Source organism: Notothenia coriiceps, unplaced genomic scaffold, assembly GCF_000735185.1.
Source record: "Notothenia coriiceps isolate Sejong01 unplaced genomic scaffold, NC01 NC01_scaffold00017308, whole genome shotgun sequence".
NCBI lineage: Eukaryota > Metazoa > Chordata > Actinopteri > Perciformes > Nototheniidae > Notothenia > Notothenia coriiceps.
Window position 1 is genome coordinate 59,738 of NW_011350009.1, and position 13,973 is coordinate 73,710.

The following is a 13,973-nucleotide window of genomic DNA, read 5'->3' on the forward strand; positions in this document are numbered from 1 at the left end:
CCGTTCTTCAATACGGTGTGCCAATTCTGTTCTAACATGATGTTGTCAAGGAGCATCTTTACCCACTTAAGCATGAAGTCAATGATGGGGTAAACATAAAATGATAGTTAATAACATCTATCCCAGTGGAAACATCTGTCAATGGATGTTTCATAACATTAAGAGTTGTTTCTGTTTTTCACAATGATGACTGATGGAAAAATAAATACGTTCAGAATGGTTGGGGTGGACTTTTTTGGATAGAGGCTCACAGACGATAGAGTAGGAAAGAAAAAGCATAACACCATAAATCGTCACAAAACTAGAAAGTGGAAAATCATGTATGTTATTCCATGGGGAGATGAGACCGTTGACTACCGCCTGTGAAAGTTGATCTCAGTCCATGTGAAGTCAGTTTTCTAAGAATCCATTCAAAGGTGCTATGAGCAGGTTTCAACAGTATAGATGTTTTTACTTCTAAGAAATCCCAATTACTGATGCTGTGCTGAGTTCATTGTGAGACTCAGCAGAGAGAACATGCCCGGGGCTGCATGTAGTGTTGCATCATGCAGCAGGACAGGAGAGATCAGGCCACCTGCCTTTCTGCAGGCAAACTAGCTTCACACATATGAACTCAGTGAACTCAATGCAGACTATTCAAACATACATGAATACAGACATACCAGTGGATGTGGGCCAAAGTTGAAGCTGAAATGGATGACTTGCCTATGAAGATGGATGTGTGTGACTACATGCAAGTGTGTGTGTGTGTGTGTGTGTGTGTGTGTGTGTGTGTGTGTGTGTGTGTGTGTGTGTGTGTGTGTGTTCCCTGCAAAGAGAAGATTGCAGTCAAGCTATGCTAAGAAAGGCAGAGAGCTCTACATATGCACACTTAACAGTATGAGCACATATTCTCCAGCATGTAAAAAGGAACAGTATATCTATGGATTGTGCAGTTGTTAAGGGTTGCAGGGTTAAGTGTGTGATGCTCTCATGGTGGTTATTGGCGCCATGACTGGGAACGCAGCATGTACTTAAGATTGTTAGAGGCTGAAGCCAAGTCTCAAGACTCAGTATTAAACCACATTCAGGGTTACACTATATATTAGGTCAAGCTGGGTATGTGATATGAGTATGTGATATAATTACGTATACACTGTGTTTATGTGTGTTGTTAACTGATATTACATTTGCAGCTTTGAACCAATAGCTTTACACCAAACATATTATTTTTGTATTAGTGTTTGAGATAAGATAGGTCTTTCTCATTTTAACAACGTGCATTGCTTGAAGCTCGAGGCAGGATCTGGCGACGTCTGCTCATGTCTTATGTCAACCTTGTGTCATGCCGTCACAGGTCAAGTCACAACAAAGCAAAAGAGAGCGAAAGTGTCAAGTGGATTCACAAGTTGTGACACCCCAAGTACAGTCGAGTCATGTTGCATCAGATTACAAGCAGAAACAATGTCAAATGGAATCACTGCAACTATGTGGAAGTGAGTGATGTGTGCGTAGAGCAGTTCTCTCACATTACTCTTACATTATTTATTATGCAAACATTATACATCTTTATCACAAGGAGCCATATTTGTGGATAATCTCTGTGGTGTTGAATATCTAAAGGGCTCAAAAAGGCGAAGGCCTTCTTTACTGATTATCTTGATAAACATTTACTGCAAGAAACACCATCAACAGGTCATTATGAGTCTTTTGATTTCTGATGATTAACAAAGGATGTGAGGACTATCTGATTATCTGAAGTCTTTGTTTCCCCGCTCATTTTGTTTGTTTTACAGGAAATCCACTAACAAGAGTAAAATGGAGAACTTGATGAGAGCTGTTCAAAGCTTTCCTGTTCTCTGCTGTGTTGATGTCTTGGACTAATGACCACTTATTAACACGAAAAACTGTAAAAATGCTTTTCATTGTTCAATTATGATGACGAATAACTTTAACATAACTAATCACAAAGAATTATACATTGCACACATATTTTTGCCAATTTAAAGTATAACTAGAATCTCTCCTGTCAATCACAACTGGTCGGGGCAATGGTCTACTGGCTTCAATGCGCGTAGAGAACAAGCAGTTACTACAGTATCTACCAACAAGTATCTTCGCTTCACTTTTCTTGTTTGGTTTGTTAAGGCTCTGATAAAGAACGATTGAGAAAGAACGCAACATATGTGGACACAGGTATATCTTAAAAGGAATGCGCCTTTACACAAAAGTGCAAAGGAGGACATGTGAGGACAGTCTGGTGTGTCCATTAAATGTTCCATCTATGGTTTGAGAGGCCCCATGTTGGAGCATGTTGATAGATACGGCCACCCTTGGAGGCTTTAACCTGGTGGCGTGAATATTCATTGGTGGTTTTGAAGGACTCCTGATGGGTGAGGGGCTTTAACACAGGGCAACATTACAGACAGTGCTAATGTTAAAGGGAGTATGTGTCTATGAGAGGGGGTTACACTGTATATGTGTGTGTGCTTGTGCATGTCGGGCACATTGATATATGCATGTGCGTGTCAGGGATAATAAATGCAGCTGAACTGTCTCAACTCAGAGGGCACAGAGGTCAAAATCAGTTGACAGTAGGCTGGAAGACAGTTAGCATGGGTGAGGGTGTGTGTGTTATAATGAACATATGTGGGATGTATGATGAAAAGAGTTCATGTTAAAAGTCTTAACAAATGTGTGTGTGAAAGGGGGGGCGTAGGAAAGGCTAGCTAAGGATAAGGAGACACATGGCTGACCCAGTTCCATTGTCGTCTACTTTGTCCTACTGACCCACTGAAGTTGAATGTTTTCTTCCCCTTTTTCCCAACACTTACTGTGATATACACAGTGAGCGTCTAGTAAGGGGTTAGTGGAGTCACTGTAGAGTAACTTAGTAGCAGTTGTAAGTTCTCACATTTTAAAGTTTGTAGTTTTTTCCATTTTCCAACATTTAGTCCATGTGGTTGACAAAGTTATTCCCTGATTGCTCTCTAATTTAAATCTACAGCAGTTCAATGATAACATCTTCAAAATGGAAATACAATCTGGTCATTTGTTAGCTATAAAGTAAAAACCACAGGTTCAGAAGAATCTAACACTGATACACACGTATGCGTAGACACATTAACATCTTTCGTTTGTACCATCTAGTTTCATACACAAGATGTTTTGACAGCTTCAAGTGCAAACAGATTCTGTCCTACATAGTTAGCATGACAGGGTGATGTGTTCCCCTATTCCGGGCCCCTAACTCACACTTTCACTATCTTCAAGGTCAGTGCTTAAGAATAGAGGACTTATAGCTCCTACTAGAGATGTCCCGATCCGATCACGTGATCGGGGATTGGAGCCAATCACATGATTTTCAAAAGATCGGAATCGGGAGAAAAAAATCAGGCATCGGGAATTAAAAAAAAAAAAAATTATAAAATATTTTTATTATTTTATTTAATGTTACAAAACAAAAATGACCATGTTCACGTCTTAAAGTCATCCTGAGGCCTTAGTTTTGTGTTATAATACTTCAAAACTCCTGACATTTTCTCTGTCCCGATTCCCGAGTCACCAGCTAACGTAGCCTCTCGTTAGCTTACTGCTACTATTAGACACTGCGTCCTGCCCACTATGTTGCCAGATTTGAGAGAAATAAGCAACCAGGTCTATGAAAACAAGCCCAAAAGAAGCAACACATACATGATGTTGTGTAATTGTAAACCAAAACTAAGGCCTCAGGATGACTTTAAGACGTGAACATGGTCATTTTTGTTTTGTAACATTAAATAAAATAATAAAAATATTTTATAATTTTTTTTTTTNACCTCCCCCTCCTCCCCCACCTCCCCCTTGCTCTGCTCTTGCCCCCAACAGTCACACAGCACAGGGAAAAATTGACATTTCATATTTTCATTGAATATTTTTGACTGTTGATATTTGTATATCTCCAGCTTAAGTTGTACTGTGTTTGTTAGTGGCCCTTTGTATGTTTAATGTATTTGTTACCCATTTGTTTCTGTGATGTTGTTTTTATGCATTTCAGATTATCTAGGTGTTATAGTGACTGATACATCTTATTACAAGGGTGACAGTGTTTAGAAAGGTTTTAATTGTAAATGTTTATTCAAATTAGAGGTGAGAAGTATACGGCAACACTTAGTCGTTTTGGATCTTGGAAAACTAATTAAATCATTTCAAACCATCATTTAGTATATGTGAAATATCACCAATGTTTGTTTTTTTGAGTAGTACTTCTTTTCCCATTCCTTCCCACTGTGAGATGATCTAACCTTGGTTCCAATTCATTCTAATGACCTGAACTTTATGTTCCTTTTTGCTCTGCTTTTATGCTGTATCCAGTCATGTCTGAACGCATCAATGAATCTGCTTTAAAACAGTGCTTTTCTCAGATCAGGGGGGTGTGAGTCGCGGGTTGGTTCCCCCATTGTGCCAAGGCTCTGTACCAAGCTGAGCCACGGGGACGTTCAGATATTCACGAGCACTTTGGGTTCTCTTTGATCAGATATTGAAAACCATTTTTTTATCCGATGCTTTGGTCAGAAGCAGCCACCCTTTGAAAATGCGGGTGCACTTTCAACATTGTTAAATAAGTGCTGCAATAATTGTTGTGACTGAACAAAAATGACGATGACACGCGTAGTACTGTATGTGCGCGTTTGCATGTTTTACCTCAATAAACTGTAAATTAGTGGGGCTCTTCCTTTGATGAGATCAGATTAAAAGTTAATCTAAATATTAAATAATTCCTTTAAATTTTTTGTTCAGTTTTAACCATTAAATCAACCTTGCAATCAGCACTTCCAGACACATGAATTGTGTTTGTTACTTGACAGAATATCTTACTATATGACAGCTTTGAATGACTTTTTCTCAAAAAATAAAGGCCATGTTTAAGAAACAAGGGCTGGTGATCCCTATTCTCTAAAGAGAGAGATCACTAAAGACCGTCCATCAAAATGTGATCAATTTTGGCTCTGGGTTTTGCAAGAGTAATAATAATATAATTGTATGTGAATACTTGAATACATATTTGTCATTGTTACCTTATCCTCCTTTTGATTTAATCAACCACAGCGTCTGTCCACTGCGTCGGGGGTCATCAGTGCAGAAGATCGGCCCCGCACCTTGGGCCAGTCTCAGTCAGTCATGAACATACCAAGGTTCTCTCCCAAGTCTGAGGCCAAGAAGAGAAGGGCCCCAGCACTGCCAGGGGCCCCAACACCCAGCATGGGACACAGCAGCTTTGAGGGCTATGAGGTAAGGGATAAACTTTGCTGTGTTGTGTTGCATTGTGGGGTCAAATTTAGACGCATAGCTGAAATGATGCAAATGCTTTGATGTCACCCAATAGTTTGTGGAATACTGTTTAGAAGCCCTGAGATAGCTAACGTGGATCCTTGATTCAGGTTAACTTAGTAAACATAATCGTCTTGGGCGGGAATAGCACATGCTGCAGGAAGTGTACAATAAAACAAGTATTCTGAATGCAGACTCCTTAACCTGCTAATTAGATTAGAAATCAAATAATACTAAAATCTCACATCAAGCCACATTATTTGTCCAATGTTTACATGAAAAATTCACTAACACCACAAACACTGTAAGTTAAAGTGACGGCTAACTGGCAGATAGCAGCTAACAGCTAGCCATCTGTGACAGCATCTGCCTGTCACTCAAAGCGACCACTCCCTAAACCCTGCATCACTTTAATCATTGATACAATTTGATTTGTTGAGTTATATAGATAGAGTATTAGCCGCCTGTCCACTTTTCATGAACAGAGAAAAAAAGCTTTATAAACCAGAACTGTTAATTCTGGATTTTGGGATTATAATGATGAGCCCACACAGTTTATTTTCACTTTAGAAAAAGTCCCAGAATGTAAAATATCAGAATCTCTCTGACTCTAACTGTTGACCTGAATAAGTATATCTATAACGCTGCAATCTCTTTGGCATCCTTTGTGGCTTTGTTTTGGCCTGCAATTCAGTTCCACAAGGTCAGGGTGACCTGTATCGTCTGCATTATAGAAACTGCTCCCTGCAGTCTCATTATAATGTTATGGCAGCATGCTGGGAAATGTTGTTTAGCAACCGACATCCTTCCTCACTCCCTTTGATAATAAGATATGTTTATTGGGAAGGGCTAGTGTTCTTGCTGGATGTTATCGAGAGAGAGAAATGTTGTTCTTAGGGCGGCATTAAGAATGATGTTGTTCTCTCTAGCTTGATCAACAAAACTGAGCTGAAAGGGGGGGAAGCAGAAAACATTTCTACGAAATCTATGGTGAGAATAGATAATCAATGAAAGTGCAAACACAGGTCGAGATGATCTCATTGGCGTTTAATCTCGTTTAGATACACTTACCTAAACTGAGTTCAGCTAAACCTTGTTTTTCCTTTATTTATTCTGAACTTTATCATGGTAGAGTAAGTAAGCATAGCTACTGTACCAGAGGAACATTTTAGAAGGCTCATATACGGCTGGTTTGGAAAGTCATCTATAAATATGAATGTGTCCTTCCTTTATGCTATTTCTTTTATCTTGATTATGGATGTTTCAGATTATTGTTTTTTTATTGGATTGTCTAAGTAGGCCTACTGCAATTTACCTGTGTATGAGTATTTTCTGTCCACAAGTTACATTAAGAGTTATAACAGACAGATGAGCTGAAATCTATAATGGGACCACTGGGAGTCACAAGAGCAGCTTGGCTGAAAGGTAGTCGTCGAGGTCATCTGAGGACTCAATGTGAGCTCTAAGTCTCTTGCATATTCATGCTCGTCCACACATTGCAAGGTCCTGCTGCCATGGCGGACACCTCTCGTGTTTCACCTCTCTGTTTTTCAAGGGTTGCTTTTTGAGCTGAGAGATTGGAGACACGCTGTCCATGTGTCCAGCTGTTCTTATCAACAGTTCAGCCGTAGGACAACACGTTTTCCAGACATTTGTTAGCCTATATTTCATATACTGAGAGTAGTCTGTTTCATGTACTTTTAACCCTTTCAATGATTCGCCATATACATTTTAGACATTTAGTTTAAAACGATTGATTGTTTGATGATAAGGAGGATATTTCTGTTTAGCCAGTGTCATCTGAGTACACCACCGAAGTGTGAGTTGTTCGGAGATTAGCAGGCCCTGTGTAGGATGTCTGAATGTGATTAAAACGGCTTTAGTTTCATAACGGTGAAGGTAGTCATAGCAGCCAGGTCTTGTCAGGACAGTTTCTCAGGAGCATTAAAAGAGCGCTGCATGATTTGCATCGGTGGAACAATAGCTCACGTCAAATCACATCACGTTCACAAAGTTGCACTTTTACATTAACGTGCAATTTGGTATAGCTGAAGGCAGTATTTTGCATCATAAGGAAACATTTTGCTTGTCTTCTTCATAAGCTCAAGCTTCAGTGAGTACAGTCAGATGTCACGCTATACAGTACGTTACAATACAAAAGTCCAGATACAGGTTTGTCCGCAAGTCTTAGTGTGAGCCAGCTCGCTCACACAATATCTATCACCAATGTGTGTTTTCCTTTTGTATTTATGTGTTGTATTTTGCTGACTCAGATGTGTCACGCACTCAATTCCACTGCATGCACGCTTGTGTCATAATCCAACCAACCTTATGTAGACATTGTCTGTATACACAGTTCAACAATGTGTGTGCAGTGTGTGTGTGTGTGTGTGTGTGTGTGTGTGTGTGTGTGTGTGTGTGTGTGTGTGTGTGTGTGTGTGTGTGTGTGTGTGTGTGTGTGTGTGTGTGTGTGTGTGTGTTTGAGATGGCCTGGTTCTCATGATAGCATTTGAGGACAGCTCTCTATGATGGCCGTCCTCATTATAGACCTCCCTCTGAGCCGAATGAGCTTAGGTGGCCAACTAATTGTGACTTACATGACGCAGATAGACATTGACATCATCATAAAAGCTATAAGGATGATGAGATTGGTGTAACGAAGCTACATACTTCAAATAGACCTCGGAGAGAAAGATATCGCTGTGGGCGGTGTTTAAATCATAGTAGGAACATAGATTTGATTCAAATCAGTTCACATGCGGAAATGTCGGTCATATTCAGGGTCGCTTTTATTGCCGTGCTTTACAACCTCTGTGTCTATCACGTAAGGTCATTTAAGGATAGGTGGATTATTTTGGTACATTTAACTTCTCCCTGGGGCTCTGTCCCGGGCACAATGTTCTACTTAACGCTTTATGCTAAATATTCCTAGGATAGATTCGTGTTTTATTTACTTTTTCAAAGTGGTTTGAATTATTGTTATACAAAACTTTGTGTTGATATATATATATATATTCTTTTATTTAAATAGATTCCACAGTATTGATATTCATTTTGCTGGAAAAACACACACTGTTAAAATGATTTTTTGAAGTCGCAAAAGTATTGTTATCATTTAGAGGCGGTTAGAGTCACAGCACATTGTGATTATCATTATCTATTAGACATCGTATTTATACAATTTGTTACACATTATGGGCTAGTGGCAGAACAAATAACCACATGTTTTCACAAGGCAGGTTATTTATTTTGGTATTTCATTAAGCCAACAGATAATTGTTTATTTTATTCGTATTAATGATGCTATTTGCTGATAAATGCTGATAAAGTGCAATTAAAGTCTCTAAAGATTCATTGGGCAACTGCAGACAGTGTAAATCTACTAAGGAGACAACAGAGACAAGTATTCATTTAGTTCAACAATTGTGGAACTTTCTCATTTGTTACTAACCTGATGTAGTTTATTATGCGTAACAAAACAAACAATAACAAAATATCAGAGCTCTATATGGCAGCCTCTGCGTTGGACATTAAAATACCTGTATTGGATGACCTCATATTGATTGACATCAGAGTGTTGAAACAAGAACTTTAACATTTCTATTCAGGATCTTGTTTCATATAAAGTAATGAAAGTATCTATTTGACTTTGTGATGTCTGAGGGAAAGGTTGCTATATAAAGCTGTGAGAACAGAAGTAGCAGCAGCCCTAAAAACAGAAGATGCAGTAATCAAGAAAGAGGGTAAAACGTGTTTGAATTCAGGAGAATCCAAAACGTTCTCACATGTTGGGGTTGTCATCGACTCAAACAACTTTTCCTCCCTTGGTTTAACAGTCAACAGTCTGTGTCTGTCTTTATGAAAGCTGCATTCATTTAAAAGATGTTTTGGAACATTGAGTTCTGAGAGACACAAACTTGTTTTGGGATTTTATTCCGGGAGAGAAAGACAATCTGTTATTGTGGTTTGGAAAGCAAGCCATGTCTACATTGCATCTTGCGATGAAGGAGTTCAGAGAAATGCTGGCTTTCTGCTTCCCTGCTCAGTAACAGAAGGTGCTTCTTTAGTAAGTGCATCTCTGCCTGTGTGTTGTGAAGAGAGAACAACTGAAGCAGAGAGTGAGAGGGAGGATAGAGCAGAGTCTGAGCTACTCAGAGGGTCAGAGCAAGGTAGCATCAGGTCGTGTGAGCGTGTGTGTATTTAGGTTTTACATTAACAATGTATAAGCTTTGGGGTCATATTTTCCAAAATGCAATACAGCATGAAATCTGGTTGGCACGCCCTAAGCACCACCCTTATCTTGCAGCAGGGCGACACGACATGGGAAAAGTTCAACAGAGGATGAGCAGCCTTTAAGTTCAGAAGGTGAAGTAGTAATACAATCAGTAGCTGTAAGCAGAAGGCTGTCTGAAAGTCTGTAATAAACTTTTAAAAATATTTTCAAATGGATTACCCACAGCTGAATATAGACTTTTGGTTTTCATTGCACCTTCTCTACTACCATATTTCATTTTTAACTTCTGTCCCTGAACCACAATGAACATTTATTTGTTACTTGCATTTGAATGTATCTCAACATTTATAAATGATGTTCGATTTGGCCATTCAAGCAACATACAACACACCATTATTAAGTTCTACTGAACAGATTTTCTTGTGAAACCTGAAGACTAAACTCATGTCACATCAATGTTCCTGAGACAAGTGAACCTGACATTTTCTTTTGACAAATCGCAAATGAACCATGGTAGCTGTTGCACTTTTGCAACTGTATTAGATTACTAATACAGTATTATATTCATTAATTAAATGTTGATTTATAAAATATCAGATAGAAAATAGCAAAACACCCAGTTTCTGAAAGTCCACAGTGATCAGTCAGGCTTTTTCAGTCCTAAATTAATAAAATAATATGATGTCTCTGATATAATATGATATAAAACAGAGAAAAGCAGGAATTTTTGAGAGGCTTCAAGCAGCATTTTCTGCAACTTTTCCATGCAAAATCACTTGAATGATCAATCAAATGAGTTATTTATGTGTATGCATTGTACATATTCAGTTGTGTGTAGGTGTGTTAAGCAACATGCCAGTATAGCTTTTGCCTCAGTACAGTCCCTACAGTTTTTCTTTGTAGCATACATTTGTTTTTGTACATGCTGCATTCCTGCCTGTGTCTGTGTGGCTTCGTGATTGATAGAGCTGGCTACGTTTTTCTTCCTGATGATCTGTCACTCTGCGAAAGTAGAGAGTTGGCAGCGGAGCGAGGCTTGTTTTTCACGGCCATCCATCAGGCCCGTAATTGTCTACAACGGTAGCTAACTTTAATTTGCTCTAATGCACATCTCTGGTTCAATCAGCCAGACAAACACAAGTTGCTACTGGATCTGTCTTCAGTAATGAACGTTCCTGTGAGGGTTTTCCTTTTCTTTGCTTCTATTTTACTTCTTTGTTTTGCTATCCATCTGTCTTTCTTTCTTTACCCCTTTTACTCCCTCTTGATATGAGCTTCTTCTTTTGCTGCACACCCTGTGTTTTGTCTCTTTTACAACACTTGTCGACTGGTCACAGCGTTACCCAATGAGTACACGCATCCCTAAACAACATTAACAAAGAAGGTCAGCTGTTGGGTTTCATTGCTGTTTAGTCCCTGTTGTATTTGTGGTTATATAGGGTTAGCCTTGTTCAGATAAGAATCTGAGAGAACAAGAGAGGGAAAGAGGGGGAGGGTAAAAGCAAAAAGAACTGTGAAAAGATAGAAAGAAGGAAGGTGACCTGGGTGTTCCTGGTGTGATATGTCAGTCGTGCTTTGGAAGGTTGATAAGTATGTTTTTGACACATGGCTCCACAGTATCTCTCCATCTACTCTGTGAGAACAAAACATTTTCTTTAAATCAGTACGGATCAGTAGGCTACTGCTGCCAAAGTAAACAGGCAACCCTTCCTTCACATTCATACCAGCTGAAAACTGTAGGTGCTCTACTAGTGGCTCTAGTAAGGCAATGTTCATTTTACATACGTCTTTAGAGGGCCTTGATTCATAAAACAACTTGTTTAATTCTTAGTATGAACATACATACCAGTTGCATTCGAATAAAAATCATCATTTACACATGCATGTATAACTCAGGTGCATCAGAGCTACAGCACATCAGTCATAGAATAAGTTAGATTAACCATTAGCAGTGCTGTAACACTATAAAAGGAAATAGAAAATATGTTGCAGGGTTTTTTTTCTATCCATGTGCGCAATACAGAAGTTAATAAAACTATGATGGCATAATAAGGCCAATATAGGTACAACACAGTTACAGAACCAGGGGAGTGGTCTTACTGTATATTCAGTTAAAAAGGTCTGAACCACCAATATAAAGTTGAAGTGAATTCATGAAACACGGATACTCTTTGAGATTAAAGGCCTAATATAAAAAAGCCTGCTTCATTTAGCAAGGTTAAAGAAAACTAATCACTAATCACCGCACAGAAAATGCCACTTGCCACGTCTTTTGTTCATCAGTGGATGATTTCATTAAATTATACTTTGCAATCGGCTTTAGCATTGAACATGAAATTGTGATATCAGCCCAGAATACACATGTTATAAATCTAAACTTTGGAAAGACGTATTGGTGATTTGGGCCTTTTCAGAAGAGAACACCATACTGATTTGGATGGGGTGATTAACTGTTCACCTGTGGCGTCTCTGGTTGGATGAGGTCGATCCAACCATGCAAATTGAACACACATATTTCTCGTAATGTTTTTATAAAAGTTTTTCAAAACTGAATCCACTGTGCTAGCAAAAATATCCACAATGGCTTTTGTCATACACATGCATACTAATCAAATTAATGATATTCATATGAATACACACATGTCCTGTGTGCTGAACGTCTGCCTAGGGGTTGTGGTGGCTGAAGTGTAAAGTAAGTAGGAGCTAGGGATGTCCCGATCACCTTTTTTTGCTCCCGATCCGATTCCGATCATTTGATTTTGACAATCTGCCGATACTGTTTTTCCCGATCCGATCTTTATGCAATGCATTAAGAGAAAAAAAAGGTAACAGATAATGGCTGCCGGTCTACGTTACAAACGTTCCGCCTCTGAAAATTTTCCTTTAAATCTTTACGGGGTCTTGTCACCTTTCCCGGTTATTTTTTATTGTTGGTTTCTATGACTTAAGTAGCGCAACNATGTCAATTTTTCCCTGTGCTGTGTGACTGTTGGGGGCAAGAGCAGAGCAAGGGGGAGGTGGGGGAGGAGGGGGAGGTGGCAGACGGGAACGGAAAGAGCAGGAAAGGAAACGTTTGAAGTGAAGGATTGATGTGATTTCTATTTAGAATCCGAAAAAAAGGAGCTTGCTTTACCCAAAGCAAAATATAATGCTCAAAGCAGAAAATTCACATGAACTCTGTGTGACTTTTTCACCTTCTCTGTTCTCCTCCTTCCCTCTGGTAAACAGTCTGAAATATGTCAAAACAGCGAGAGAGGTAGGTGTAACAAAAGTTCTGCAGGATTTGAGGGGGAGCCAAAACTCAGAGGGATCTCATAATTACAAAGTGATAACTTAAAATTACTCTATTTAACTCCTGCAGAACTTGCCTCAATGCATCAAGTGCTTTAAGGACTGATCCTACTACAAAACCACACATGGCCATGTAAAAATCCCCAGCGGCCTATCAACATGTCAGAATCACTCCCTACAAATCAAACTTTAAATTAATCTTGGTTCAGCATAGAAGAGAGTCCTGCTACAGACCTACACCTACTTTAAACGAAGACAAATTCTCCACATAGGTGACATTTAATTGACCCCAGCTCGCTGTTGTTTTCTATATTTATAAGAATTACAAAATTGAATAAATGTGATTAAGAAAGACAACATCAAATACAGAAAATATCTTTATTCTTTGCTGATTACCTAACACCTGGCTGAAAAGCAATGTTTCACTGCCCTCTACGTTCAACAGTTAAAGTCTGTTTCACCTCTGATGGGTGTGGTCAGAAGTGTTATGGGAACACCCGACAGTGATGTATTGGGGCTTCGAGGTTCAAAAAGGCGTTCAAAGTTGTGAGGCTGGCAAATGATTGCATGTAACCACTGTGATTAGGTATTGGCACAAATACGATTAATGTTTATAAAACAGTTTGACTCCCAAAAGTAAGAGTCAAAATACCTGCCCCATGTTCGTTAAAACAATTCTCTATTTCTGAGTTACTTGATTAATATGGTGCGATCAAAACAAACATGTATAATAAATCATGAACCTTAACTTAAAACAATCTACCTGAATGCCAATTCAATACAAATAAAAAAGCGCATTTTCCCTATTTTAAGTATTTTACTTCAGATCAGAACTGCCCTCCAACATAATGCTCCCTGACCATGTTAAGACCACACACACACACACACACACACACACACACACACACACACACACACACACACACACACACACACACACACTAGTTTACCCCCTAATGAACAATTAGAGATAAGAGGCTGGGCTTTTAGTGCTCGTAGCCAAGGTAGGGTAATATGATGCCTTTAGGCTGATAACACTGAGTGTCTTTGAGTGTGTGTGTGTGTGTGTGTGTGTGTGTGTGTGTGTGTGTGTGTGTGTGTGTGTGTGTGTGTGTGTGTGTGTGTGTGTGTGTGTGTGTGTGTGTGTGTGTGTGTGCTG